This window comes from Dioscorea cayenensis, unplaced genomic scaffold, assembly GCF_009730915.1.
Source record: "Dioscorea cayenensis subsp. rotundata cultivar TDr96_F1 unplaced genomic scaffold, TDr96_F1_v2_PseudoChromosome.rev07_lg8_w22 25.fasta BLBR01000864.1, whole genome shotgun sequence".
Lineage (NCBI taxonomy): Eukaryota > Viridiplantae > Streptophyta > Magnoliopsida > Dioscoreales > Dioscoreaceae > Dioscorea > Dioscorea cayenensis.
In genome coordinates, this window is record NW_024087255.1 from 14,869 (window position 1) to 20,714 (window position 5,846).

At 34.6% G+C, this 5,846-nt stretch overlaps 1 pseudogene; it reads right to left on the reverse strand.

Annotated features, from left to right (window-relative positions):
• Positions 1-336: 336 nt before the first annotated feature.
• LOC120255148 lies at positions 337-5,488 on the reverse strand (annotated as a pseudogene).
• Between the last annotated feature and the right edge of the window lie 358 nt (positions 5,489-5,846).

The window sequence follows — 5,846 nt, forward strand, 5'->3', positions numbered from 1 at the left end:
TGCTAAAGACTAATAGGGATAAGTTTGATGTATAATTACTTTATTCTTCTAAGCACAATGATTGAATTTAACATTCATGAAGCAGAAATGCCAATGAAGTTTCATGTTCCAAACCATTATTTATCATAGGTATAAGAAAAGAATATCTACATTCAAGAGTTGATCTAAAGTTAATCAGCTAACTACTATTTCCTACCCACAGAGAATCCCTGTCAAAATTTACAATACACAAACCTTAAAACCAAAGACACGTACTTGACACTCCATTTCAGCCCAAAATGAAAAACTTATTTACTTTACTAACGGTATAGATATCTGAATTTGAGATTGGAATCATCACCAGACGGTCTCTATTGCGCTGGTGAAGATGGTGGCATTGTGATGTTGGATGAGGCAGAGAATAACCTCGATTGCACCATAATCAAGTGGGAATCCATCGTCCAGTGAATTTGAGAAGATGTATTATCATTACTGGCTATCGCCATCGTAATTGTAAATTAACAGTATGTCGCAAACGACAATTTTTATGTTGCAGTAATAAGATATAAGAATTTCGGCTCCTCCAAAACTAGATCTCCTGATAACATACATAGCACACAGTGTTTAAGAACAAAGGAATACCATATTCCATCTGAGAATGGAAGACAATATTATATGAACTAAATATTACAAAAACCTAACCATCATTATAATACACTGATTACTTCGAAAATAAAATCTCCTTAGAATAATAGTATAACTAAACAAAAAGATTATTTTCAAATAAAAATCAGACAGAATAAATGTGCATTCTCTTATTATATATCAACAAAAAAAACAAAGATTTAAAATTTCTACATGGTTTCTTCTGTTTCCAAGTATCAATATTTCTCTGTTTCTAAGTATTGTCATTTTGAAGTTAAATTGTTCAACCTCCTTGATGTGAACCAATAAGAAATAATCCCAGACAAGGTATAGAGTGGCAACACACAAATGGCTACAAGAAATAGAAGATTCACCTAGTTTTTGCAAGAAAGGCATCAGAAGGCTAATGAAAGTAAAAATGTTTGAGACAATTGCCATGTCCCTATAAAGTGGTACTGCCAATATACCTCATAAAATCATAATTTTCTTGTATACACCTATAGTTAAAAGTAAACATAAAAGTTCTATAAACAGAGATATCCACCCTTCAGCTCTATCTTTTCTTAGACAAGTTTTTAATAAATTTTAGTTGACTTCTCATCAAAGAGGTTTCTAAACAAAAATAACAATGTTTAGTAGGACATAAAAAGCAAAGATGTTTTCAAAAGGGAATATAAGTAATTAGCTATTCTTATAGGCAAAAAGCCCAAATGTTTAATTTCAACATTGGTGCAACTAGGTGTAAATTATGTTGAACTCACCTAAAGGTCCTTCCATGCATCATTACTGATGATAGATCTATAGCACGAGATTTCCGCTTGATGAATATCAACTGAGATGATCATGGAAGAAGCCGTCCCTGGATCATCTTTTCACATGATTACTGCTAGTTCCACAGCAGAGGCATATGTGAGCATCCATCTATATGCAAATTGAAAAAGATCAAATGGCTTTCAGATGATCTGTAAATTAACCTCAGAGCATAGCTATATATCACTTCAGAATTGACATAGAAAAGAGCAAATCAGTTGCTTGTTGGAGGTTTACCAAGAGGGAGCAAAACTCGAGAGGTTTCGAATACGATTAGAAGGATACCACACACCAGTACAGCATCCAAATTTATCGGACAGGCCATTCTGACTTTGGTGGCTTTTCTTTTCTTTCTTCATCTTTTTGGGCAACTATTTGGCGCTCTGGAATGCATTCGTGCATCACGGCATGAGAGAAGACCCATGAGCAATGCATTCAAGGGTACCTCTTTCCTCTGGAGGCATGTGCAGCTTAATTCTTAAAAAGGACTCATACTTAGATAATCTAATTTTGCGTGAAGTTCACAACAAAGCTCGAACCGCTTTGGCTATAGATGTTGTTCATGATTTCCTGTGAAGTGTTTTGAAACTCCTGACTCTGAAGTTGATTACAGATTCAGGACAAGTTTTGAGGATCTTTGCAAAATAAAGAAAAAGTGGACCAATTTGGTGAAAGAGGCTTTATATGGGAAATATGTAAAAACAGTAGTGATAGACAAGCCACAGGCCAAGATGGAATCTCAGAGTGCAACTTCAAAATTAAGTTTCATAGGATTCCCTTCCGACAATGATACTACATGCTGTTCAGAGCTTTCTAATTGTTGCGCATGAACAAGGAACCTGCTCAATCGAGATGACCAACCCAAATTATTCAAGACACCAGAATACATAAAATACATACACTAGCAACATGCTAGAAATGAGATCTGGAGGACATATAATAGAATTTATCAGACAATTTACCTTGTTAAGAGATGATTTCTGGCTCACGCGGAGCGAACAGGCTAGCTGTGATGAACTCATGGCCTGTGCTAATCCAACATGCCCGGAAGCTTTCTTTCAATATATCTCTATCTCTGTTTATGCTATATCCTCGGCATCTCTAATTTCATGATGAGATCTCAAACGTAGTTAGTGTCTTCAGGAAGTTGCTTAGCAAGATAACCCTTCTTATTAATGCTGCCACATCAACTGCATTTAGCTCCCTCGGGTAAAGATGCATTCCAATCTGTAACATAAGACTGAGAGAATTTCATTTCCTTTATGAAATTAAATTTACTTGAGTCATTGTCTGCGCTGTTACAATTTGGTTGTATAAGTGAAACTAACTGCGTCATACCTACCAGTCTACCTTTCCAACTTGAATATGAGTTCAGTGTACATCCTATCCTAAAGACACATGTACTCGTGTAATCTCACATCTATAACACAAAGATAAACTCCAGTAGCTCTGATGCATCACATCCAACATTACCTGATCTAGATGAGATAATTGGCACATTTGACCAAGACTTCGGAACAGGCCTGGTAGAATGTTGTCTTTGTACTCGTAGCTTCATTAGGTAAAGCGAATACTGAGGAAGTTTAAAAAGGTTGGTTAATCCCTAGTAATGCACATGTTCATTATCGTGTAATAAAAATAAACATGTTGGATTAGGTGGGAAAGTAAAACAAAGATAAGAAATCAGCAGCATTTTTGAAGTTTTGTCATGTATAGAGGATCAGGCAAATCATCAGTTTCGGACTGTGTGCGCCCTCATTTGTTCTCTACCACTTTCAATTAAATTTTTCTGCACTGATATGCTTTGAAATTAAATGATAGATGAACTTGAATATCCTTATCTCTACAACATTTTTTGTAATCAACTGTAGTAAGTGAATAGCACACAAATAAATGTTGCCTAAATTGATTCAAGATCTCTAATAAGAACAAATATGATTCCAGAAGTGGGAAAACTTGACTCACCATCACTACTTGCCACTCCCTGCGAAATCCAAAGTAAAGTAAGATACCGCAAGCCCATACTAAAACGAACAGACTAGTTTTCAATTCTTTATTAGAATCACATACCTTTTGCCATCGTTCAATGTTGTTTAGAATAACCTTACTTTTATCAGCAGTTTTCTTTTGCACGCCTGATGGAAATGAAAAGATACAGTATATCTTGGTCAATGTGTTCTACAAAAGAAATACATACTACAGAGGAGGGAGGGAAAAGAGAAACAAGAGATTAAGAATGATGATACATAAAGAAAAATAAGTCCTAGTCTTTTCTACATCTTGACTTGAAAAACAAGAAATAATATTGAGCAATAAGGATAACAAATATGATTTTCACATGAGGTTGATCTCCAATGAAATAATTGTTTAGATGTATAGTATATAGAAATAGTCCACACACCACTGGAAAAGTCACAAGGACAAACATTTTAAAACTTCTTTTGCATTAAATTCTTAAGTAAAAACTAGAGCTTAAAGGAAAATTCATAGAACTCCAGCTTGTTATAGGCAGGTATAATCCTAGGAAAAGAATTCTTATTTACAAATTAATGGTTTCCACTGTAAAACAAAACTTCTCCAACTTAGTTATTGTATGCAAATGGCATGTCAGAAAACATAGAAAAGTTGTGCACTAAACCAGGCATAGAATCTATGTTTACATCATTGAATAACAATGTGTTAGTGAATTAAAATTTTATTCATCTTCGGAGGATTTTTTCAGTTCAAACCTCATCTGGCAATACCAATGTCCAAAGCGAGATTTGTTTTCTTTCTCTAAGGGTGTTGTTTAATGCAGAATTAACAGGACAGGTATAGGCAGCTAGGAAAATGGATACTCAATCAGCACATAGCCAAAGTAAAATTGCAACTCATAAATAACACTTAAATGACAAAAACTACTTGAGAGAAATCAAATAACTAATGATATTGCCAAAACAGGGGTATTACCTCCTCAACTTTCATCTTCCCCACAACCACCTTCTCTTTTGTCTCCGAAATACCCTTCCTAAAAAACAAGCCAGTGGTAGCAGCAGCGGAGAGCAGCCGTTCTTGCATAGTGTCTCTTGGAGGTGGTGGTGAACGCTGCTCTCTGGCTTCCCGAAATAAGGCCCAACGACTCTTCACCATAGAACCAACCTTCTCCGCAGCATCTACAACATTCTCACCAGCATCCTTGGCCACATCCCCAACAAAGGACCCAGCTGACTGCCCAGCTTGTTTAAGCTTCACGCCTACTCCAAAAAAGTTTATGTCTAGCAAGATGAAAAGATTAATCTAAATAAGAAAACTCAAAACATTTTTGCATGAATTACCTGATGACGAGAAAAAACCATTGGCCTTCTCACGCCACTGAGGTGAGACGGCGGAAGGCATCTGAGTTGAGGGTGATTATTGATTTATACGTAGAAAGAACCCGAAAACTGAAAGGATTGAATAGCTATAGAAATCAAGTCAATCATGCTTATGAATTCAAAGTTCACATCTTTTTAGAATTCAGTAAACGATAAACCCTAGAACCATTGCATAAGTATAGAATTGAAAGCATTTGATCGACCAACAACTCACATTAAAAACAAACATAGCGCAAAATTCAAATTTCGGAAAGTTTACTTCCAATCTAATTCAATGGTCAATAAGAGGTAATGATCATCCAATCAAACAAGCATAAAATTCGATCATAGAGAACTAAAAGTAAACATAAACCATGATATCAAAGAATCAATCATAAGCGACCTAAAAAGAACTTAAAATCAACCAAAAAAACAACATTGATTCAGTTTTCAATAAGAAAATCAATGAAAACCATCAATTTGATTCAAATCATCGCACCACGAACTTAAAAAACATCCAAGATTGACTTTTTGCAGGGAAAACAAATCAAAAACAACTGAAACTCTAGATTATAAATCCTTAAAAAACCAAAATATAAAGAATCAAGATCACCTTCGAGTTCTTTACTTTGATTCAACGCTCGATGAGAGCGAAACAATGGAAAAACGAAGCTCTCGTTGCGTCGCAACCAGAGAGTTCGAAGAAGAAGTTTCCAGCGAATAATATAACGCCACCTGGCAAAGGAAAACTTAAATATGTTGGATTTTTATCGAAATAACCTTAACTTATATTTATTTTACAGATTCCCCCTCCTTTACTTTTATATTAACTTTCTTGTTGCTCCTTAAAAGAAAAAAAAAACTTTATTTAGTAGTCTTCGTTTAACTTTTTTTTTTATATAATTAAATATATTTAATACGGGTTTTTGCAGGTGTACCCCTAAAAAATTTTAAAATTATATATTTACCCCTGAATAAAAATTAATTGCATACATACCTTTGAATAATATACATAATTATGTATATACCCTTGTGATTCAAATTAGTTAAAAAACCATCTATTAACAAACAACAAATATA